At 48.5% G+C, this 26,102-nt stretch overlaps 1 protein-coding gene across 1 annotated transcript in view; it reads right to left on the bottom strand.

Moving 5' to 3' along the window:
* Nucleotides 1–26,102, bottom strand: part of Glis1 (GLIS family zinc finger 1) — a 170,655-nt gene that overhangs the window by 80,707 nt on the left and 63,846 nt on the right. The gene's annotated exons all lie outside the window — the stretch shown is intronic.

Raw genomic sequence — 26,102 nt, forward strand, 5'->3', positions numbered from 1 at the left:
AAGAATTACTTCAATGTAATAAAGTATATAAATGACAAACTACAAGCTAACATCATGCTTTGTGATGAAAGACCAGATGCTTTTCCCTAACTCTGGGAACCAAGCAAGGATGTCCACACTCAACCACCTGTATTCAACATTATCTTTAGATACTAGTGCAACTGAACAAGAAAACGGGCACAAAGATGAGGAAAGAAGAAACAGAATTGCTTAACCTAAAATGATATGATCATTTACATGACAGGCCTAGAGAATATCCAGAAACAACAAAAAATAATGAAAGAAATAAATTAGCTTAGCAATAGTGCAGGATACAGATCAACATGTAAAAATTAATTGTAATTATATATACTAGAGGCTATAATGGGCAAGTTGAATTTAAAAGCAATATGTACCACATACCACAGCATCAACCCTACAAAATGCTTAGGAGTAAAATTAATGGGAAGTGTAAGGAGCATCATACTGCAAAATATTAATTATTACTGAGAGAATGCAACCAAGACTTAAATAAATAGGGAGAGATACTATGTTCATAGACAGAAGATTCAATATTGCAAGTTGTCAAGTTTATTCAAACTGACCTATAAATGTAAGGCAATCTCAATCAAAATTCCAGCAGACTTTTTGGTAAAACCAGACAGGTTGATTCTAATACACACATGAGAATATTAGGGACCTAGACCAGACTAAAACAATTTTGAAAATGACAAAGTTGGAGTATTCATACTGTCTCACTTCAAAATTTACTATAAAGCTACAATAATCAAGACAGTGTGATGCTGGCATAAAAACTGACATATACTTCCTGCCCCGCAAGTGCAAGATCCCAAGTTCAAGTCCCAGTACCAAACAAACAAACAAAACTGATATACAGGTCACTGGGAAAACAAAAAGCCTCAAAAGTCTACAAATGAATCTATACTTATATGGTTAGTATGACTTTTCATAAGGCACCAAGGTAAATCAAAGAGGTAAAGAAGTCTTTTCAACAAATGATTTTAGAAACTGTGTAAAAGAGATGAACTTAACCCTACCAAGTGCCATACACAAAACTTAATTCACATTGCATCAGTGAAACTGAACTGAAGGCTAATAACCATAAAACTAGGAAAGAACACACCTTAGGACAGACGAAGTTTTCTTAGTTGAACACAAAAGGAAGCTTAATTTAAAAATTGATAAACTAGGGCTAGGGATTTAGCTCAGTGGTTCTGCTACCTGCCTCACAAGTGCAAGGTCCCAAGTTTGAGCCCCAGTACCAATAAATAAATAAATAAATATCGATAAACTAGACTGAATCAAAACGTAAAACCTTTGTTCTCTGAAAGATACTACTTAGAAAATGAACAGACTAAGCAGAGAATGGGAGAGATATTCCCAATGCAGCTATATATCCAGACTCAGATCCAAGATATATAAACAACACTTACAACTTAGTAATGAGAGGATAAACAACCCCATTTTAAGAATGGACAACACACTTGAACAGACACTTCTCCAAAGAAGGCACGACACGCGTGCCAATACACATATGAGAAGGCACAAAGATGCTCTGGGTCTTCAGACATTGGGGAAATCAGAATAAAACCAAGGGCAGTGGTAACATTAACTTTTGAATGCTCACAGGTGGGCACCTACTGAAGGGCTGGTGACCACTCTGTCACGAAGGGCATTATTAAAGGTGGCCATTTCCAACGAGACGACACAGCACAACTCCAGGGCCGGCAGTTCCAGGCCTAATTGGCAAATGTTGACTTCACTGACTGCCACTGCCTTTTCTTGCTCCGAGCAGGAGGGAGGCTGAAAACTCTTCAAAGAGATGACTCCTGAGCTAAATCCTGAACCTTTTTTTTTTTGCCAGAACACAGATCAGGAAGGGCAGCAGAAGCACAATGCCAGCTTCTACCTGGAGTTACACACTTGCAGGATGTATGCAAGCTCTGAGTGTTTCAGTCCTGAGACCAGAAGGTCCAAGAAATATGATGAGCATGGAGGGGCTGGTTCCAGTCGGACCTGGGGGCCACATCAGTAAACTTGGATTTGGTCTTTGTCCCGATGGAGTCACATTCCATCAATTGTCCTGGAAAGGACAAATCTCAATAAGCAAACCATATTCCTTCATTCATTTTTCATTTATTCAAGTATTCATTCAACAGTGACTGCATATCTACTGTTATCATTCTTGCCCCCCTATCCTGGAGTGGCTCCCCCAAACCCAGGCCTGGGATACGCAGTCACCATGGAGAGAGCTTCTATTATGTGCCAGGAGCTGAGCCAGATGATAGTAACTAAAGTTCTGTTTAATTCTCATGTTTTCTCCATCTAACAGATGAGAAAATGAGAGGCTCAGAGAAGACACTGATTCAAACCCAGGTCTTTCGGACTCATCCACCTGTGCAGAAACAGTGCCCGAGTGCAGGCTAAGGCCAGGCCCAGTGACCAGACAGTGCTGCTGAAAGCAGGTCATGCCAGGCACTGGTGTGACCACCTCTTCTGTCAGAAGCGGCCCCCAGCCACCAGGGCCCAAGTGACCTGAGGGTACTGTCGAGTTCTTCACTGTCTGGCTCCACAGTGGCTGCACTACCCCGCTACCTCCTGGCAGAAACGTGGAGCCCAGAGTGGGGAATGACAAAGGAGGGGGCAGGCATGGATGCCAAGGCTCCAGCCTCCTCTGCTCCAAGCCCACACCTCTCTTTGGCGTGACCAGACCTGGGCCAAATACCAAAGATCCCATTACTGCAGCTAGTGGGGCTGTTAATCCAGTTATAGGCGAGTCAAATAAATAAACAGCACACAGCCCATAACTTCCCCAGGGGGCTCCCACCCTGCCCTGCCCTGCCCCAGAAGGCCTGCCAAGTCTGACCTCGACAGCCTGCAGCCTTGAGCTTTCCATGCTGCCCCCTCAATTGGCTCTACCGCAGACCCTCCTCTGCGGCCTGCACCCAGGTCACCTAAGCTGGTTGGGAAGCTACTCCTGCCCACCCCAAGGAGTCTCACAATCACCCTGTCGGGTCCTACCATCCTTATAGCACTCAGCGTTAATCTTCATGGACAGCTTTGCTTTCTGCCTGCTGAGGGCAGGCTCTTGGTCCATTCTGACCACCACCTAGTTCCAAAAACTCCATGTGGCCCCAGCAGCCATTCTACGGTATCTGCCACGACCATGAGTCCTGGGAGGCCCAGCCTAAATGACGGCTCTGTGCAGCCTGTCTGACCATCCTTGTGCAGATCCCAGTCTACTCCCTCATCATCGCTCTCCTTCAGGCCCACTGGCAGGGCCGTGGCTCACATAGGCCTGCATCCAGCACCTAATCAGCACCTAGACACCATGAAGCTTATTTTCAATGAACAAATAAGTGAATGCCAGCCACCTGTGCACATGCTTTGTAAACTGTAGCGTGCTCGGCTCTGCCCTTGTACACAATGTCCAGGGCTTGCTGGTCAGAGGCCCTGACCACTAGCCTGTGAGGCACTGTCACACATTGGAACTGTGCAGCCCCCACCCCAACAGCTTGTCACCTGAATGGTCTGGGAGGTTAACAAAACCAAAGAGTGCAGCACCCGCAGCCATGGAGGGGAAGAGCAACTGGCCGGCACATGTGAACAGCAGATGGTCAGCCAAGCCGGTGGAGAGGTTTCTGTTTCAGTGACAATTCATTTTCAGTAATTATCCCTCTCTCCTTTAAAGTCACCTAAGGCAGCCCTCGTGGGCACCGCAGACCTCTTCCCTGGGCGAACTTTCAAGTTATTTGCACTTGGGGAGATGCGGAGAATTCAAAGCAGATGTGTCAAATTGAGCCTCTCGCTTGCCGCTCTGTCTCTGACTTTTTTTTTTTCAACCGACCCACTGTAAATGGGACCCCGATACTAGATATGTCAGACCGCTGAATTCAAGGTAGAAGGGGCTGCCAGCAAAGAAGACAGATGAAATTTTAAATCCCTTTCGACAGATTAACTAAAGACACTTTGAAGCCATAAATCATGCAGACAGTCTAGAAGAAGCTAATAATGGATTTGGGTTTTGTTCATATTTATTGTCTGGAAGAGATAGCAGAATGCGGGGCCAGTGAGCCTGGTGGGAATTTCACTGGGGAACCTCCTGAAGGTGAGTATCAACTGGAGAAGAGGTGGGACAGGCAGGGTGTACCGCTGTGAGCCCGAGTGAGTCTCAAGGCAGCTGTGTGAAGAGGACAATACTGTGCCCATTTTATGGGTAACAACTCCAAGATGACTTCTTCCAAGCCACACAGCCTGGTGTCCTGACTTGCCTCAAAGAACCCTGAATTTCTCCACCCATGTATCTTCCCATGGCCATGGAGGAGACACTCAGTGCTCTTTTAATCAGTTTTCCTGATGCCCCGATGCCCTGGACACCAGGGTAAGCTCTATCCAGTGCACACGGATGTCAGGGGAGAGAGCCAATGTTAGGAGGCACCTCACTGATTCACTCCACACGTATTTTTGAGTGCCTGCTCCACACTAGCACTGCGGACAGACCATGCGTCAGACACAGGCCCTACATTCAGCCAACACCCTAGAATACCAGACTCCTACCCTGAGGCTCAGAAGATGAGGTGAGTTGGACAGGATAAAGTGGGCCGAGCAGGCAGCCTGCTCCCTCTGCCCATAGGACACCTCCACCATCAAGGCCTGCTCACCTGTCACCCAGCAATTGTAAGGCCAGTCTACTCTGTGCTGAGATCGGACTCAAAACGCACTAGAGAATGCAGGGTGGAGACAGGCTGGATTTAATGAGTGCTGCTCAGATAGAGGACCAAGGACCAAGCAAGGAAAACCGTGGCTCTGTTTTTGGGTCTCAATTACTTCCGTCCACAGCACTGGGTCCCAAACTCTCTGGTACATCAGAATCACCTGGCCCCGCCCCAAAAGCTCAGGGCACATGGTCTGGGGAGCTAACTTCTGCTGCCAGTGTGCTGTCTGGCCACCACACACTTCAAACTAATGCCTCACCTTTGGCCTGGCACATCCAGGGACCCTTAGAGCTTAACTCCAAATCCATGCCCCCTCCATACACACACACGCTCCATTTACTCAGACACTGACCCAGTGCTACCCTTGCCGTTCTTCAACAGGCCCTGAGTGTGCAACTGCACTCCCACGCCACCCTGCCCGGCCCTGCCTCTCCTGAACTGCCCCTCTGCCCTTTTCCTCACAGGCCAGCTCAAGTGCTTCCTCCCTGATGCCACCACCTCCTAATCTCCTCTGCACTTTACAGCCCCAGGAATAAAGCTCCACAGCACTTGGCCCACTGCGGCATCTGTTTGGTTCTTGGACTCCCTCTAGTTATCCCTCCAGCCACACCTGGCTCAGAGGGATGTTAGGGAATGAATGAGACCCGAGATGAGCTCAGGAAGGGCCTGGGACCATAGAGCAGTAAGAGGAAGGTGAGCACATCGGCGGGCACCTTGTTCTACCCTCCAAACCATGCCACAGCCACAGCGAGCTTGCTCCCTCCAGGCCTGGCCCCGGCTGTGCCTTCTGCCCCACCCCACCCCCACGCGCATGCGCAGGCCAGTTCAGGGATGGCTGCTCATCGTCTCGGGATCACACATCCTACAAGAACCCCTTGTCCTCTCTGGCTCTCTTCTACCCGCCTTTACTGTATTTGCTCACTGTTTGCCCCCTTGAATACAAGCTCCACAAAGACAGGGACTCTCTTCACACTCAATAAACACTTGAGAGATCAGTGTATTCTGCAAAGCTGGAAGCTTTCTGGGCAATTCTGCACATGCACAGGCCTCCAGAAAGCCACCCTACCCATGCGATGTGTGCACTTTGGGTTTTCCTTGCACTTTGGAACACCTATGGCTGGCTGTACATGTTCATTTGTTGTTAATTTGGGGGGAAATTTTTTAAAAAACCACATGGAATTCCATAATCCCAATTCCCAGATTGCTTAGATTTTGATATGTTCATTTTTTCACTAGAACTTTGTGTGCAATTGTGTCTGCATGTGGGCACAGACACACATATACAAAAATTTAGCTACCTCACTGGTGTCATGGCACATGCTTATAAGCCTAGCACTTGGGAGGCTGAGGCAGGAGGACCATCAAGTTCAATGCCAGCCTGGGCTACATAGTGAGTTTGAGGCCAGCCTGAACTACATAATGAGACTCGTCTTAAAAAAAAAATAAAAAATAAAAAAGTACATCTTAGTAGAGATTGCCATTTAATATTTATTATTAAAAATTTCAAATCATGACCATTTTCCCTCGTCACTGAGGATTCTCCAAAAAAACATTTGAACAGCTGGGTAATATTCTGTCATGGATCACACCATGTTTACTTAGTTATTCCCTGTTGGTAGGCATTTAGGTGGTTTTCAATTCTTTGCTCCCATAAATGATGCTGTGATGCATGTCCTTGCACATAAATCACTGTCTTTAGCTCCAAAGGCTTCCTCTGGATAACTTCCAGCAAGAGGAATCCCTGGACAGACGAATGAATAATTCCCAGGCTCAAGGAATACACTTCAAGTTGCCCTCCAGACCACGTCCTGGTTTGTCCTCTGCCAGTGACCATGTGAGGCCAGGACTTCCTGCGTCCTCACTGAGACGATACTTCACTTTTATGTGCCCTTTATTGCTAGTGGAGACAAACATTTAAAAATACTCTTTGGCTATCTAAGTTTCTTCTCCTGCCGTGTACCTGTTGCTGTCACTCACACATTTTCCTTATCGTTTTGTGCATTGCTTTTATGGGTTAAGAACATCAGGTTTGCCCTTTGTGACACTCTCCATTTTTATTGCCTTTTATTTGTTGATACATTTTCATAAAATAAACATATTTTAAAATTTCTAAGACTCAGATACTTAGTTACATTCACTCCCGAAGCCTTTTCGTAAACCTTGACCTTTTCCAAATAAACATCACGTAAATATTTCCGGGTAATACCTTCTAATTTTTTGCAGCTTCACTTTTCACACTTAACTCCTTAATCCATCTGGAATATATTTTGTAAGAGATAATGTAGGTGAGGACTTTTTTTTCCCCCAAACAGTTAACCAATTATCCCCATCTGTGTTTTTTAAGGCTCTTATGGCAAGGTTTCCACTATCTCCCCGAGCAGCACGTCAGTGTGATAATAATCATAAATATCACACGTGTGCACTACTCTTCACAAAGCATTACTCATTCATCATTCACTCATCACATTTTTGTTCAGCACCTGCTACGTGCCAGTTTCTATTCTTGGTGCTGGGAATACAGCAGTCAGTGACTAAATGGATGATCGTTTCTGCTCTCATGGGGGTTGCCGGAAATAAATGTTTGTGATAAGGAGAATAAAATAAAACAGGAAGGGGAATAGGAAATATTGAAGGGAAGGATGCACTTTTATACTGAGTGTTCAAGAAAGGCCTTGCTGAAAAATGTCACTTAGGGGACGACCTGAAGCAGGAGAAGGACTGAATCCTGGCGGTATCTGGGCTGAGGGAGAGGCTAGGCCAGGCGGAGGATCAGCCAGTGCAGAGCCCTGAGGTGGCAGCAGATCTAATAACATTCTAGGGTCGGCCAGGTGCTGGCACGACTAGGGCAAATCAGGCCAAAGGGCACCAAGGAGATGAAGCCAGAGAGAAAAGAAGCGTGTGTGTGTGTGTGTGTGTGTGTGTGTGTGTGTGTGTGTATGACCTGGGATACTGCCAGCCTTTGTATGACCTAGGATACTGCCAGCCTTTGTACAGATTTACTTTACCACCACATCTGGATGAAATGAAGAGTTTGGGTGAGTTTAAGAGGAACAGCAACGTTTCTTGTGTTTAAACACAGTTCGTCAAACTCAGCTCTACTGACATCAGGGGCTGGAAGTTCCTTGTTCTAGGGGCTGTCTGGTGCACCGTAGGATGGTAGGATGGTTAGCAGCACCTCCTACAGTGTGATCGCACATCCTTCTCCCAGGTGTGCGGATCAAAAACATCTCTAGGCACTGCCAAATATTCTGGGGGGAGGGGAGCAAAATCTCATCAGTTGAGAAGCCTGCTTTACAGACTCAACACTGGCCCAGTACTGTGTAAAGGCAGAGCGATCCATTAAGAGGCCCCTATGACACCACAAATGGTGACACATTCCCATAACCCCAGCACTCAGGAGGCTGAGACAGAAGGATCACAAAAGCATAGCAGGCTATCTTGGGCAACACAGTGAGACCCTCATCTTAGAAAATGAAAAAGGTTTTTTTTAAAAAAGAGGCCACTATAATCCACCAGGCAAATATAATGGTTGTTTCACCCAGGGTGAGGAGTAGCCGGATTCTGGATATACTCAGGAATTTTTAACAATCCATTATCGGTTATAGTGAATGAGCAAACGACGGGTCAAGCATGACACCACAATCCTTATCTTGAAGCTTTCTAAAGGCCATAGGGAGCTCAACATGAAGCCAGGTAGATCTGAGACACTTTTCAGATTTGCAAATGGAGTTGCAGGTCTGTGGCTGAGAGGCCAGGTCAGGGGTGAGGACATGACCCTGCGTCCACAGCAAGCACACGGTGTGGGAAATGCAGCAGTGCTGGCTGAGACTGCAAGGTGTAAGTACCAGAAAAAGCAGCATCTGAGGCTTTGGCTCTGGGCTCACCAAAGGTCAGAGGGCTAGAGGAGTGGCTGGCACAGGACAGCTGTAACAGGAAGCACTTCGGGAAGAGAATGACCGACTGTGTCCTCAGCCACCAAAAGGACAATGAAATCAGGACCGAGCACTGTGGCTACGAGAGTGGCAAGAGGTCCCAAGGGAGTCATTCATGAGGAACTGGGAGGGATGACACAAGGAGCAGAGACTAGATTCCTGGATTCATCGTGCACCTAGTGACATCCTCTACGACCTGCCTCTGGTTGCAGTCACAGCTCAGAGGCCACTTGCAAACAGCCTGCAAGGGCTTCATCTGAGAGTGGGGGCAGGGAGCAGTGCCCCTTAGAAATGCAGCTTCCCAGGCCTAATTGTCGGGGGTGGTGCTCAACAAAGCTCAGAGATACAAGAGTGCAGCAGCTCCACCATGCAATGGCTCTGCCTCATGACCACGACCTCTTCACTCCCGACTCTCATCCCTGTCCCCCAAGAACACCTCCCAAGGAAGCTCCAGGTACCAAACAGGAAAGCCTCTGCTTTCATAGGAGCCAGGCTTGGGGCCATGGGAAGGAAGCTGGAGGTGCCCAGACAGTCAAGGTGGTTGTCTTTGGTTTTTAAGATGTGAGAAATGACAGCAAGTTTGCTTACTGATGGAAATGATCAATGGGAGAGGCAAAAAGTGATGCAGGAAAGAGAAAAAAGAATTGCTGGAGCAAGGGTGCCCTTGAGCACACGAGAGGAATGCCTGCAGCATGTTTGTAAGACTGACCAGGGCGGGCCTGGGCCACAGAGCAAAGCCCCATCTCAGAGGATGGAAGTGAACAGAACCGTTTGTTCTCTGACCACAATACAAGAAATCTCACACAGGTGGAAAATAACAAACAAGCTCCGTACTCATGGATCAAAAATATGATGCAAGTTAGCAAATGTTTTGAGTTGAAAATACAAATTTTATATATAAAAACTTGTAGGATGCTGCTAAAACAGAAATGAAGAGAAAAACAGTTGTGGCTTTTAATGTCTTAAATGTTAAAAAAAAATGTTGAAACCTAATGAGTAAATTTACACTCCACGGTGTGTTTAAGAAGTCAAAATAAAACAGAAAGAAGTTAAAAAGATATAAGCAATAATCAATAATACAAAAATATATTCATACAACACAGTGGAAAGACTCAGTAAATTAGTCTAAAACTAGTTCTTTGAAAAGATTTTTTAAAAAAACAAAAAGATCACAATAAAGAGGGACAAGTCTCATATGACTAGAACTGGGAATTAAAAGTCATTTAGGGCCAGGGATTTAGCTCAGTGGTTCTGCCGTCTGCCTCGCAAGCACAAGGTCCCAAGTTTGATCCTTGGTACCAAGAAAAAAAAAATGTAATACTTGATCCTAGAGGCAATAAAATGATGTTTGGAGAATATTATGAACACTATTATGTCAATAATTTTGAACTGCAGTTAAAATGGACAAATTCCTAGGAAAATATAATTTACCAAAACTGATTAAAGAAATAAAAAACCTAAATAATCCTGTAGGCACTGACATATTGAATTGTTTTAAATACTTAAACTGTTTCCACAAAGAAAAGGCCAGTCCCAGATGGCTTTTCCAGTGATTTCTACCCCTTAATTCAAGGAAGAAATAATTCTAATCTTACACTGCATTCTAGAATTGAGGGAAAAAAGGATACTACCCAATTCATCGAATAACTAAGACCAGGAAAACCCTGGTATTAAACCTCAAGGGGGACAGTAAGATGAAGGAAAATTGCAAGTTAATTTCATTCAAGGACACAGATGTAAAAATTCTAAATAAAATATTAACAAATTGAATCCAGCAGTATGTAATTGGGAAAAATACATTATGACCAGGTTGGATATAGTCACAAAATTCAAAGTTGGCTTAACATTAGAAAATCACTTAATGCTATTCACCACATTAATAACTTTTAAAAGAAAATAATATGATCATCTCAATAATTACAGAAAAAAATCTGATAAAAATACAACATCCATTTGTGATTTAAAATGAAAACTGTTAGCCAACCTGGAAAAGAAAGGAACTTCCTCAATGTAACAGCATTTACAGAAAGCCAACAGCAAATATCACGGTTAAATGCTGAAAGTCTTCCCTTTGATACCAGAAGCAAGTCGGTGAGGTCTGCCATGACCACTACTATTCAGCATTGTTGGAGGTGCTGGCCAGCATGAAGAGGCAAGAAAATTAAATGAAACGATTAAGGATTTATAACTAGAGCTGAGCTATGGTTTGAATGTATTCCCCAAATGTTTATGTGCTAAAACCTTAGTTCCTCTATATGACAGTGTTAGGAGAGGGGACCAGCAGGAGGTGCTTGGGTCCTGGGGGTGGAGTCCTAATGAAAGGACTGATGCCTTCTCTGGAGAATGGGTTACTACTGCCATCTTGGCAGTTCAAACCCCTTCTCTCTTCTGCACATGCCCACTCACCCTTCCACTTTTTGCCATGAGTTGAAGAAACACAAGAGCCTCACCAAAATCTGGGGCAAGTGTCTGAACTTCCCAACCTCCAGAACCACTGCCAAAATAAACTTCAGAAACTACCCAGAGTTAGCCAGGAATCACATCAGAGTCACAGAGCCCACAGACTGGCTGTACCTTTCTTCCCTCTTCCCCCAAACTTGCTGCCTCCTAACCCCAGCAGGGCCACTGAGGCACAGCAGAGCAATCACAAGGACCCCCAACTCTTGCCCAACGTGCCAGGCCTCTGAGGAAGTCTGTCTGGCCTGTAGCTGGGCTGCTGCCCTTTCAGAAGTCTTTTTAGTCCCCAAGGGCTACTTTCCATCCTTGCTTCCCGTGTCCCAGATAGCAGCAGCCACGCTCTGAGCAGGCCTGTCCATCTCCTCGGGGCTGGCACAGACACCCCATAAATCAGTCAATAAATTCCAAGCAGATGCGCACAAGTTGTTTTAGTTGGAGCCTGGACCCTTTTCTGTGGCTGCAGTGAGACCAGACCCTCAGGTGATTCACAGTTATGACGGAAGCCTGGAGCTGGATCCACCAGAGGGTGACGGTAATGTTTCCTTTCCTGTCTTACATTGGAGACAGGGTGGGGATTTTTTTCTGGGGCTGACAGCAAACCCAGGTTTACTCAGTGAATATTTATAGACCCCCAGGCTTAGGGGAGTAAGTACCAAGGCCTTCTGAGCATTATTTTGGGACTCTAGGCACGCAAATGCTTTCTCCCCAACTGCCCCACCAAAGAAGACAAGGGAATGTAGATGTAGTCAGAAGCTGTGGCTTTACTGCCTTTGATCCTGGGTTCAAACCCCAAGTATGACACTCTGCTGAGCTCAATTTATACTTCTACAAAACACTGATGTGGTGAGACTTAAAGTAATATATACGAGGTGCTTACATAGGACCCAACTGGGTAAACTGTCGCTATCAATGCGAATACTTAGGAAGTATTAAGGCACATAGCTCACCCAAGGACCCAGAGCAGGATGCCCTTGAAGCAGGACATGACCCAGGATGCCCAGCATTAGGCCTAAGCTCACTTTGGAAGGCTGCACAAAGCCCCTCTGTGAAGAAGCAAAGCAGCTGCATGTGCTGCCAGGACAGGTGAGTGTACTCGGCTCCTTTCTGGTAAATCCAGTGGAAATAGTCTGGGAGCCCAGCTAAAAAGCAGATCAGGGCTCCACACCTCTTTTGGCCCCCCACCCCACTGCCTATCCTGGGTCTCAGATTTTCACTGGACACCTTGGGGTGGAGAGCAGTATTTCCATGGTGCCCAGCACTGTTTGTGATAGTTCATCTTGGCTGTCAACTTGATTGGCCTGAGAGATGCCTAGGAGGTCACACTTCTGGGTGTGACTGGCTGGGTCATGGGGACATAACCTGGGAGACTACCTGGTCCCTGGCCCCTTCCCTTTTGGATCTTCCTCTACCATGAGGTGACCAGCTTTCCTCCTGCACTCCTCTCTGCCAGGATGCTTCTGCCTTGACACCAACCAATCATGGCCTGAAATTTCTGGAAAGATGAGCCAAAATAAACCTCTCTTCCTTTAAGCTGCTGGTGTCAGGTGTTTTGTCCCAGCAGGAAAGCTGACCAATCCACTGCTCTTCTAGAGAGCCTGGGCCCGAACCTCCAACCACAGGAGTGTTTGGAAAGAAGCAAATGTACAACCATGCCTGCTGTGTGCAGGCAGCATTCAGAGCACTTGACTCTGACAGTCTCTCTGATTTCAATCTGCACCGCACGGCCTTCCCAGGGAGGGAGCACCATCACTGTGTCATGTCCCATTACACAGAGGAGGACAGCGATTACCGGAGTAAAGCTAGGAGCTGAAACCCACGCAGGAGCCACTGTGCTGCCCCTCCACCTCCTCACTACACACACATACATGCATGGGCAGACACACACACACACACACACGCACGCACGCACACACACACACACACACACACACACCTTGGCCCCGTACTGAGGCAGCTCCCAGAGGATAAGCTCAGACGCTGAGATGCACAGGAGAGCCGTGACACAAAGAGAGCAGGTGGGAAAGGGAGAGCCAAGGACAAGCTCAGGCCACTGCAGGGTACAGAAGGGCTTCAAAGACAGGGAGCCCCATGGGGTACCTGCAAAGCACAGGGCCCACCACCCACCTCCTGGGAGAGGTCCCTGATGCAGTGGACACTTCCGGGCAAGGGTCTGGGCTGTCAATTCCTTTGAACTGTAGGAGCACCCAGCTCAGACTCTGTACTGCCACTGGCAGCTGAGCTGGACCCTGGGAATGTCCTTCATCTCTCTGAGTCCATCCCTTCCTCTGTAAGTAGCTAAGAACACCTGCCTCGCGGGTTGCCCAGATGGCACAGCCCCTGCTCACAGGAGTTCACGGGACAGCCAGGACTCATGGTGAGATGCAGACTGCACAGGTCTTAGCCTGGCTTCTATGCACCTCTCACCATGATAACTATTCATGGGGCAGCCAAACCTGATCTCCTACACAGTGGTGTGGCTCTTGGCTGCCTCTGGGTCTCTGCACTCTGGATTCCCTGTAGCCCAGTGTTCTTCCTTGAGCCTTCCCTTGTTCTTCCATCACTTGGAAGCCACCTCCTCCAGGAAGCCTCTGTTGACTCTGCTGGTGCCTCTTCTGGCTCTCACTGCTCCTGGTTCCTTCCCTTCCAGCCTCAGCAGCATGGGTGACACACCTATTACATACTCACCCCTAGATGACTCTTGTTTGTTCCCTTTGGGACCCACAGGGTCTGGCTGACAGCAGAGGTCCAGTGGCTATCTGGGGCACGAGTGAGTCAGTAACTCAACAACAGACGACACAGGGACGGCTGACCAGGGATCTCCCTGAAGATCTGGCCCTGTGCCTCCCCACCATGATGCCCCCCCACTCCCTGATGGCATCCTGCCATCTGCCTCCACCTGCTCCAAAACCGTCTCTGGGCTGGAGCCATGGGACACAAAATGAACTAGATGGACTCACTGTCCACCATGAATCCCAGGTCCATTTCCCTTGGGTTCCCACCAGTCGGCACAAGAAAAGACAGGGCTTGGGAATGCACTGGAAGGGAGAGGCCCATGACATCCAGAGGGCCACCTGACAGCCACACCACGTAGCCCGGACAGGCTGCCAGAGCTGACTCTGCAAGGAGATAAAAGCCCAGGAAACAAGGGCATTAAAGGGAGGGAAGGGAAAAGGGGAGAAGGAAAAAATAATTTTTTTTAAAAAAAGGGTTCTTTTGGTATTTGTTTTCAAAGCCACTGACGAAAACCAGATTTGAAGTTTGGGGTAAAAAGGGATTTGGGCCTTTCAAATTCCACTCTCCACTAATTGACTGCAGTTTCCTTTGAAAGAGCCCCCAGCTCTTCTGAAAAATCAGCGGCCCAGCTGGGACTCCACAACCAGCAGCATTCAGGCATCTTGGCTCCACAGGGTCTCCCCAGCTGCTGAGCTCTGACAGCCCCAGGCTGTCCAGCAGCACGCTGGGACTTCCAAGATGGCTCACTCAGAACCAGATCCTGGGCCAAGCACTCCCTACAGAAGGGACCAAGTCACGAGTCAAACCCAGGTCAGTCTGACCCAGTGCCCTCCTGCCTGTCACAGTGCCCGTGGCTTTTCCGAGGCAGTGGTGAGCAATAGAAGGTTCAAGCACAAAACTCCTGGGACAGAGGTTTTCTGAGAGCAGAAGCAAAGCGCCTGATCCAGCATCCTTGGGACTCAAAAAGAATGAGGAGCAAAGTGCTCCGTGCTCCGTGCTCCCTCCACTCTACCAGAGTTCACTATTCCTCTTCCCCCCACCAGGACAAAAATGTTTTCAACTCAAGCCTGCTAATCCTGCTCATCCTTTCCTCACCTGGCCTTGAAGAATTCAGTCAACAGCTTCTCTCTGGTGAGAATCAAACATTTCTGCTCCTACTTTGTACATGGAGAATCCTAAAGCCAAAGGCCCATAAGTCCAGCACAGTCCAGCACAGTCCAGCAACCCAGGCCTGGGAAGACCCAAGACCCATCCTTGTCCACCATCTCCTGCCAATTCTCACGCTGAGGCCCCGTGGGGCATGACTTGCCCAGGGCCAGACCTGTGAGGGAGCCCCACATGCTGCTCCTGGCCCAGCTTATCTATCTAGACAAAGAGCAGTATTTTCTCTCCCAGAACTGCGAATCTAAAAATCAGCAAAACAAGAATGTCCTGGGACCCCATTACCAAAAAAAAAAAAAAAAAGTCCTGGGAAATATCGCCAGTCCTGCCACAAATGAGAAGGGCTGCTGTACCTCAGCAAAGCCAGGCTGCCCGCTGTGCCCATGCTGGGTTCTGCCTGCAAAGTCCATCCCCATGGAGAACTATGCCAAGCCTGGGAGGACTGCTCCACTGCCTGCCTTCTAGCGTGTCCTCCTGTCACCCCTCCTCTCCTGGGTTGGCCTCTCTCGCCCTCTGGCACCACAGAGATGACTGGTGCCCACTTGGTGGTTCCCAGAAAGCGAGCTCATCCTGTAATGGTATAGCTCATCCCGGTGCCTGCCAGAGGTGCCCGAGCAGGTGTGCAGAGGAAGCAGGAAAGGTCAGAGGACGCTGAGTCCTCCAGAAGAGCCCAGGTCTGAGTTTCAACTCCACTACTAGATCACAGTGTGACATTCAAGATTCAGCTCCCCTCTCTGGGCGTTAGGATCCTCAGCTAAAAAGACATGGATGGTGGTAGAGGGAGAGTCAGTCAGTAAAAGAAACACAGGTGGAAACCCGAAAGCCGCCTCAGCTTGCCTGGAGGAGGCGCGTGGACACTATTTCTGCCCTGCAGGATAAGGTACAGGGAGCAGGTAGTGCTGACCTGTTTCATCCCTGTGTGCCACCCCCTGGGCTGACCCAGGGCTCCCACTGACTGAGTGTCCATTCCACCTGCCCCCTCCCAGGGCCTTGCAGGCTACTCCAAGGCCTGGACGCTTCAGCAGCCCAGCAGCCCAGGGCTCCCCAAGGTCAGGCCACATGCTGCCCCTGCTTCTGTTCCCCATTAAAACAGCCCGGGTCCCTCAAATCAATCAGGATAATGAAGTCTGAGGAGCAGGAATCGACAGAGGGATGCTGTAATTATAAACATCAGCGGCTTGTAATGCTAGGTCGGGGCAGCTTTGATGAAAGCGAGCGTCAGGGAAACTTGTGGACATCATGGGTAGGAGCCGGTCTCCTGCACTGACCTCCCCAGCACAGCCTTTAGGTGATGCCAGTGGAGCACATCAGCTTGCCTGGCCTCACACCACTTCCGCCACAGACCTCTCCCCACCTTGTCATTCCCTGCGGGGACCGCTCAAAGTCACCCATTCTCCTCTCCAGGCCACAGGACTTTGCTAATGTAAGTGCTGACATCATCCTCTCCATCCTGTATCACCCAGCTCAAGTGACACCTCCTCCAGGAAGCCTTCCAAGCATGCCCCACAATAAAACGCTCCTTCCTCTGTACTCTAGGCCTTGTCTGCCCGGCCTCACACGAGCTAGCTCCATCCTCTCTCGTGTCTTTGATATAAGCCATTTCCTAGGTCCAGAATATCCTTCTCCCTGCAGCTTTAACACCACTCACCCCCCTCATCTCAGACTTGATGTCATCCCCCTGCCTGCAGCCCCTGCCCATAGCTGTTGGTTCCCATATGCAGGACCCACACTGATGAGGAAGCCCTCTGCCCTAATGCCCAACACACTTCTGAGTGCTCAGGGAAGGTGTGCAGAATTGTGTTCTATCATCATCAAATCGCCAAGCAACCAGGATAATCAGACTCCAGACTGTGGCCTGAGGCCTCTGGATCCTATCTTCCCACCCCTGGGTACCTAAATGCACAAGACCAGCAGGCTCTAAGAGCCCCAAAGCAGAGGCTTCATATGGAAGGAATCAAGAGGGCTGAGGAGTCAAGTATCAGTTGGAACAGACATTTTATTATCCTGGCCATAACCCTGATTTACACTCAGGTTTCTTCTTTGCAGAAGCTCTGTAAAGCTTTAACTTTGCCCCAGCAAGCCTTAGGAACAAACCACTGGAGCAACAGGAAATAGCCCATTATGATGGGGGCGGGGGCTCTCCAGGATGCTCTTGGCCTCCAGGTAACCCAGGGTGAAGTCACCTGAGCCCAATCTGGATGGATGGGCACAAGCTGGGAGCCCAGAGACCAGGGTCCATGGCCAGACTCTGGAATGCACAGGCAGTGTGGCTTTGATGAGCTCCTCCCTAAGTCTGCTACGGCCACAGGACAGGAGGGGCGAGGCAGATCCAGAGCTAATGGTCAGGGACGCAGTATAACTCACAGCTACAGGCCAGGTCTTACCAGCCGTGTGACTAGCAAGATACTGATACTATCCCCGCCTCACTTTCCGTACCACAACCTGAGGGACCAGTGTAAGGAGGGTACCTACCCCTGGACTGGCATGAGTACAGCAGGTACACTGAGAAGGGTAAGCACATGGAAAGCCCTCTCTATACCACTCCTGGGGTCTCACCTGATGTGGCGAGGTGGGAACAAGGCCATTCTAAACCCACTGTCTGAAGCCCCCGAGACAATTTAGCAGGTGCATACAGTCTCCACGTCACAGATGAGGAAGAGGACGCTTGGGAGGGGCTTCACAGCCTGTGATCCAGTGAGCTGGGAGCCCAGCCCTGGAGTCCCAGGGCCAAGCCCAGTTTTCTTTTCCTGACACAGAATGTCCCAGGACAAGTTGCTTGGAAAGAAGGGACAAAGCTGGGGAGGACACCACAATCCATCTTCGGGTCAGCTCACACAGACTGGGAAATGTCTCTACCAGGCACCACTTTGGGTCAGCTGGCCAGCCTCTGTCCCTCTGCCAACCCAGTCACCAGGTCCCACTGTGGCCAGGCTGCCTGGGCATACTCCAACCTCTCCATCCACTCTGCTCAGTTTCTCAGCTGCTGCCATCCCATGAGGCCCCTGGGTCGCCCAGCTAAAACCACACCACCTCCATCTACCTCCAGCCTCTCAGCCTGCTTTGATTTTGGTCATCACTTTTTATACCACCAGATGTAATCTTCATTAACTGTTCATTAAATATTATTGCGCACCTATGATATACCTGGAGCTTGTGTCAATGTTTGGGAAGTGCTACTCTACAAAGCAGACCCACCCACCCACATCCAGGAGGGGAGATGAGTCATAAATAATAAACATGGTCAGTAAGTGAAAAGGAGCAGGGTAAGACTGTCTTGCTTATTTGCTGTTTCATGGCTTGCCTCCTCCACAAAAATGTAAGATCCACAAAGCAGCACTTGGTCTCAGGTGATCACCATTATCTCTCAAAACCAGGTTTGGCGGGTACAGGTCCGTAGCAAATGTCAGTGAGCTGATGGACTAAAGCAATCAAAATCATACCAGCCACACTGGCCTCCTGTCTAACTTCACCCACAGCAAGCACATTCTGGCCTCAGGGTCTTTGCACACACTATGGGCAGTCTACCTGCAATGGTCCTCCAGAATTTTCAGGAGCCCTCATAGGTCAGATCATGAATGCTAAGACCTTTCTTGAATGTGCTTTAAAGGCCATATCTCCTCTCCCACACTCTGTCTCCCTTCCCTGCTCATTCTTTCTCTATTGCACTCATTATTAATAACACACTTGGTATTTCCCATCTTACTGTCTCTGCCCATGAGAACATTCGGGAAGATGGGGACGTGGATCTGTTTTATCCAGTGATCAATCCTAACACCTGGGAAAGATGCTGACACATACCAGGAGCCTAGAAAATGCTTCTGGAAGGGATGAGCACCTCCTGCTCTGCTTGTGTAGCTCAGGGAGCAAGACGGAAGGCCAGGGCAGCAGGGTAGGTTGAGGGACTGCCTGCCCAACAGGAAGACCCTGCAACCCACAGCCCCGGGGTCACAGGCTAACAAGAAGAGAAGAGCCATACCACCCCCCTCTTCATGAGGCAGCACGTTCAGTTCCCTCATGAGGACCCCCAGAAGTAACCATGATCATCTCCACTGTACTCAAGAGGAGAAACTGAGGACAGAGAAGCTAAACACCAGAGCTGGGATTTGAATCTGAATCTACCTGACTCCTTGCAGTTCTGATTCAATCAAATGAATACAGACCTACCAAGTCCTGTGCTCAGGCCTGAGGAGTTCAGCTTGAACAGGAGGGCACAGGATGCAGACCTGGAGGGGAATAACTTCAGAGGGCACAGAGTATATGAGGGCCTGGAGGCAAGAGGTTCCATCTGGGAGGGAGGAGACCATAAGATGAAGCTGAAACAAGACAGGAGTCTGATCATGGTAGGCTTTCTCATGAGTCACCAAGGAAGCTGGGACCACAGGGACATGCAAGTCAAGCCCATAGTAAGTGATCACTTTACACCCACTTAAAAAGCAAAAAGCAATGGACTGGACAAGTGTGGAAGAAGTTATGGGGGACAGAAACATCCATGTACCTTGAAAAACAGTGGTCGGTTGCTCTGGGAACCAGCTGGAAAGAATTCACATGTCCCTCAGCCCAGAAAATCACAGTTCAGTGACACTCAAGAGCACTGGTCCCAAAAGAAGGGCCAGAAATCAGCAAAGGCTAGCCAGTTCTCCCAATCCTGAGAGATAGCTGTTAGACATATACTAGCACGCCACAGATACAACCCACATCTGCAGATGGTCTTCTGCAGGCTTCAAGAAATTTAAAGAGTATAAAGAGGTCCTCAGACAAAGTTCAAGAACCAGTAACCTAGCAAATCCTTGCCTACCATCAACCAGAAAATGTGGACAAGAGTACAGATGGCAACAACATTCATAATAGGAAAAAAAAGGGAAAGAGACCAGAAACAACCCAAATACCCACAAACTGAAGTGGATGACACCACAGTGGGATTTTACACAGCTGTGAAAATGAAGGACTTGCTGTCACCCACCATGTAGAGTATATAATGCTGCATATTCTACTTGATCCTTTCCTTGCTAACACCACCACTCTGCTGATGGGAGAATTAATCTGGTACAACTATTTTAGAAAACAGTTCTGGCGTTATATCCTAAAACATAACCACACCCATACCCCTAGCTCAGAAATCCCATTCCTATATGTTACCCAACAAAAGCCCAAGTATATGTACATCATAAGGTATGCGCAGGTACATCTCTACAGTACATCCTCAAAACCTGGGGACAACCAAATGTTTACTAGCAGTGGAAAAGAGAAGTTGTAAGTATACAACTTTTAGAAAACAGTTCTGGCGTTATATCCTAAAACATAACCACACCCATACCCCTAGCTCAGAAATCCCATTCCTATATGTTACCCAACAAAAGCCCAAGTATATGTACATCATAAGGTATGCGCAGGTACATCTCTACAGTACATCCTCAAAACCTGGGGACAACCAAATGTTTACTAGCAGTGGAAAAGAGAAGTTGTAATATTATACATCAATGAAAATGAATAAACCAGAGCTATACAACAGCACAAAAAGGGTTCAGAAACAATAGCGTTGAGTGGAAGAAGCCAGGCAGAGTATGACCATATGATCCCAGCCACATAAAGTTCTAAAACAGACAATAAACCTGTGGGGCTAGAAGTAAGGGCTGTGGTTACCATGGAGGGGACTGGGAGATGGTGTAAGTGGACCTACTGAGGTGATGGTAAATTCCATTTCTTGACCCAAGTATTGTTTTCACGGTGATATTCATTACATTACATATTTGTGATTTGTTCACTTTCTAAATGTAAGATTTACCTTAATAAAAAGTGTAATCAAAATAGCTAAGTCAGGTGTAGTCGTGGCACATGCCTGTAATCCCAGCTACTCAGGAGGGTGAGCCAGGAGGATTCCAAGTTTGAGATTAACCTGGCAATTTAGCGACTCAGTACTGGGGGGAAAAAATGAGGAGAAGGAGGAGCAGCAAAATTCCATAAAGCACTCACCTTCGGTCTGGAAAAGCAGGAAGACACACCAGGAAGAGCTTGTGGGTAAACGTATTTTGTTAGTGTTCAAAGTCATGATTGGAGGAGTTCATCACATTGAGATGAGTGAAGAGAAGACGGAGAGACAGAGAGAAAGATAGGCAGGCGTACAAGTGGGCCAAAGAAGACAGCTCAATCCAATTCTATGAATCTAAGATTAAAAACATAAGTGCATAAAAAGGACCACACTCCAGGAAGAGATCAGTGGACTTGGAACACATCACCAACCTAATGGGATCATGAGACGTCTAAGTGGTGTAATGTTCTGTCGAAGCTAGAATAAAATAGTATTTTGAAGATTTTTCAGCATCTGGAATGAGGCAGGTTTCTGATAAATAATGCTCCCAGGGAAAGATGAACAGAGGGGCGTTCAGGAGAAGGACAAGTCCTCAGAGCTGGGGTCCCTCCCTCACCCGTCTGTCCATGGCATCCTTTCCCCAGGTGCACACTTATTTGGGGCTGGCACTGCCCTGATTAGTACAGCCTCTCTTAAACCCTCTGGCCACCCGCTCTCAGGCACTGAGCATTGGCCTAGGGAGCACTGGATGCTGGGCCGAACGAATTAGCAATTTCCTTCTAGCCCTATGGCATTTGTAAATTGTGACTCCATTTTTTTTCATAGTCTGAAATAACCAGTCTGAGCCATTTAACAGTCCAGTTCTGGGCTAGATCTGTCACCACGACAGTAAAAAAATAAAAATTAAAAGAAAAGTTTAAGTGCATCGTATGCGTATAATAAATAGCTTGCACAAAATTATTCATTCCACATCTGGGCACAGAGATGCTTTTAATGTGCATATTGTTTGTGGAGAGCCCATAACCAAGGTTGTTATTGGGCAGAACGTGGAAATCGTTTTCTACTATTAAATAAGGGAAACAAGGTTCTCATTTTAAAATTAATCCAATGAAAACTATTAAGCAGTTGGCCGTGAATGGCTCAGTATTTTTTTCCAAACTGATACTAATAAGGGGCCCCACTCCCAGGCCGGCCTAAACAAAAACACAGAATTAACTACATAATTTCCAAGAACATTTTCCCAGTGTTGCCCTCCTGAAACGTCCAACCAGGGGGGCCACGCAGTGAGCCCCAAATCCCTGTGACACTGCCTTCAAGTGGGTTTGGGTGGGGCAGCTGGCTCTTGGGTACCAAGGGGCTGGTAAACGGAGTGCCGCCCCCCACTTCATTCAGTAATTACTCGACATGGAGGGGACACCAGGCCCCGGGCTCTGAGTACTGATGGGTGTCAGGGACCGGGGCAAATGAGACAATCACGGGTCCCTCAGAGCTCTCCAGACAAATGAGGTCGGAGTATTGGTGGTGCCCTTTGCAGGGCAGGTGGTAGAAGGGAAAGACTGAAGGGGTCAGACACCCTGGGTTTAGGTCTCAGATAGGCCACTTCCACTCTTGACAGTCTTAGTGTCTCCACCCGTAAAATGGGGCTATTCCGTCAATGTGTCGTGTCCCTATGTGTAAGGACGCCAACCTATGCTTGACACACAGCAAGTGGTCAACGCTGGTCCTTCCTCCTCCTCATTAGCTCCCCTAGGAAAAAGAAGCAGCAAAACCCTAAGGTCTGAGTCTTTATCCATTTGTTGCCCCATTGGTCCCTCCCTTTATCCAACATTTGCTAGGTGCCCATTTGTGCCAGGCTCTGTGCCCCCAGGGACCTTTCCTTTCCCCAGTGATGCTGCCAGCCTTGGTGATGCTCAGGTCTTGTGCCCACCTGCAGGCACCTCTAGCCTATGGCGCCCAGGGCCTCCCCATAGCAAGTGTGTCTTCCTTGCACACTGAGGTGTTGGGGAGAAAGAAGGAGGAGTGAGCCCCATGAGTTAGCCATCCATTCCGCTCTGTAATCAGCAATCCTCTTGGCTACCCCAAGCAGGAAATGCTGTCTCATCAGGCCCCCTTAGAGATGCAAAAGCAGAGTGGTGCTTCAGGACCTGCTCCCTGACCCTTACTTCCCATGACCTCCATGGAAGTGTTCATAAACAAGCCCACACCACAGTCCAAGTCTCTGTCCTCCCCATTTTCTGTGCCTTGTTTCTTTCTCTCTGGACATCTCCATTCTGGCTTTTGGTGTCTTTCTGCAGGTCTCCGACTCTCATTCTGTTGTTCTCAGCAAGTGGTTCTTTCTCCAAGTCTTTCTGTCCTCCCTCTCTTCTTGCTCTCCTTCCCTTCTTTCCCATTGCCTGACTGTCCTCACAAGCCCCATAGAACACCTCATCTCCCACCTGCCCAGGTGCGCCTGCAGGTGTTCGATCCAGGAAGACACTGCTTGTCACCAGGGACAGGATCAGGGTGAGATGGACATCCCTGATGCCAGGGGCGTGGGCTGAGGCCAGCTGTGACTCAGGTCCTGGTGGGTGGAGGGAGTCTGGCCTCTGCCATGCCTACCCTCCCAGTGCATTCATCCCTGCCCTGACTTACCCTGGCCCCAGCCTTCCCGTGCCAGTGGTGGGTGAGGAGGATAGAAGGCCACCACGGAAGAAATCTCCACCCAGGCCAGGCCCTCAGGTTAGCATGCCATGGGACACTGGGTTTAGTTTTCGCTCAGCCCATGTCCTACCACCCCTGCCAGAGGGCAGACACAAGAGCTTTCTGTGTGGAACACCTGGCTTTGGATGAGAACAGGAGCAATGCTGGTCACCTACACAAGTGAGCCTGGCAATTCATATTCAAGTACCCTGACCCCCCATCCATCCATTCACTCACCACCCACTGAGCCTTCTGTGCCATGCATTGCTCTAGGTATTAGGGACGGAGCAGTGGACAAAATAGACAACTCCAGCCCACACAGAGCTGACATCCTGGTGGAGGAGACAGACAGGCAGAACCCAGGTGAAGGTAAGGGCGGAGGGGAGTAGGCCTGGGGCTAAGACAACCCTAATTCAGTTCTGAACACGTTCAATCTGGGTTGTCACCCAGATGGCCACAGGAAGATTTAGGCCCAAGTTTTCGTCAAAGTCAGAGTGGGCACAGATCTGGGCATTATCAACGAACACATGTTCCTCAAAGCCGTAGCCTGGATGAGACTGTCACCAGACAGGACCCAAGGAGGTCCCCCAGAGTGAAGATGCAGACCTCGACTCACCACAGCCAGAGTAGGTTCATGACTCATCATGGAAAACAACTGCAGGACTCATCAGTGGGAGACACAGACAGATTTACCAGGCAGAGTCAAAGAAGTACACACTCAATTTAGCTCAGTGGCAGCACATCTGCCTGGCAAGCGCAAGGTCCCAAGTTTGATTCCTGGTACCAAAAAAAAAAAAACAAAAAAAAACAAAAAATCAAAACAGCACACTTCAGTGAAAATGGGGTGTGGACCCCCCCCCACCAGAGAGGTGCATGACAGTCTAGGACTGTGATCATTTCCATGGCCTTGGGGGTGTTCCCAAGACGGATGCTCTGAGATAGATATTCCTAGTGTCTGTCAGGTTACAATGGGGGGCTGGGTTAGCATGCACAACATTTGCATTTGTCTGAAGTGGGACCCAATTAGGTGCGGTATTTCCTAGAGGGTGGCAGTCTGTGGAATGTGTCAATCTATAGCATCAGAGGAAAAGCACAGGCTCAATTTGCAGGAGAAAGGCATTGGCCCAAGTTACAGGCTTCTTGCACCTTTTAAGATTCTTGGATATTTGGGGACTGAGTTTTACCAAGGGGAAGAGAGGCATTTGAACCCTGGGTAACACTGTGTCTTGAAGCTGCAGTTTTCTTAAAAGTACAAAGTTAACATTAAGATTGTCCTTGCCCCCTTTTCACCCATCTTTATGTCTTTTATCCTTCCTACCTCAGGATCACCAAGGAAGTGTTCAGGTCTCCGGGATGAGGCAGCCCCAGGAAGGGGCCTGGAAAGGAGCGGGATAGCCCAGTGATGGGCAGACAGAGGAGACCGTGGTAACATGGGGTCAGTGGTGACCTCTACAGAGCACTGTTAGCACAGCGGGATGTGAAAGCCCACTGTGGGCTCAGACCGGAAGGGGAAGAGAAATGCGAGGGAAAGTGGTGCCACCTTTTCAAGGAGCTCCATTTCCAGCGGGGATGAAGATGGCTGAAAGCAATGAACTGAGGCCAACTTGGCTCACTTGAACTTCCAGATCAGGAGCCCAGGAGTTCCCTGCTTGCCTGTCACCTGCTTACACTTCCTGTGTGCCCCGAGGGGAGGGCAAGGTCTGCACCTTAACGCCACCTTGTGACTCTTCCTGTGCCCACTGAAGTGTGAAAATCACTGCTCTAGATGGCAGTCTCCAAACTTTTTCAATCTCTAATACCTATTAGGAAAAAATACACTCACTTGTAAACGGATTCCCATTTTGCCACGTATACACCTATATGCTATGTGCACAGCCTTGGGTGGCCCAAGTAACCTCTCTGTGTCTCAGTTTCCTCACCCCTACAAGGCAGATAAGCAGAGCACCTGTCTCATGGCTGGGAAGACCGAAAGATGTGCAGCACTGGGAACAGTGCCTCACCTGTGGGATCATCACGGCTATTATATGAACAGTGACATGTTTCCTAATAGGAATGCCATTCTTCCTGCACCTGGGAGATCACTGGTCCACACAGTGAGGTCTTCCTGGCCGAGGATCACATCTTTGTTATTCATTCTTTTATTTCCCATGCCTAGCAGAGGGCCTGACACACAGCAGGTGGGCAGTAAGCGTCTGCCAAGATGCAGAACCACCACTAAAAGACCAGGTGCAGTGGCTCAAACCTTACCACCGAGGTAGGAATCAATAATCCATTTTATAGTGAGATCCTGAGCTCTGAGGCACAAGTAATTTGTCTAAGATCACACTGTGAGTTATGGCAGAGCTGCAGCCCAAACCTGGGTCACGCCACGCCTGGCCCATGGCTGGTGACGTCTCCCTATTACCAGGGGTTCAGCCCGGAACTAACTCCTGGGAACTGGCCCCTCAGGGATTAGGGCTGCTCTCACCGGACTGTCTTCCTTCCGCCAGCAAAACAGAGAAGGCACAGAGAGCTAGGCAAATGCACACATCCCGGTAACTGGCCATGCACTAGATGAGCAGAGCTGGGTAGACGCGGGAAAGGGGAAGAGGAGCAGAGAACCTGGCAGCCTATCCCTGC

Source organism: Fukomys damarensis, unplaced genomic scaffold (assembly GCF_012274545.1).
Source record: "Fukomys damarensis isolate Sample0158 unplaced genomic scaffold, DMR_v1.0_HiC HiC_scaffold_23, whole genome shotgun sequence".
NCBI lineage: Eukaryota > Metazoa > Chordata > Mammalia > Rodentia > Bathyergidae > Fukomys > Fukomys damarensis.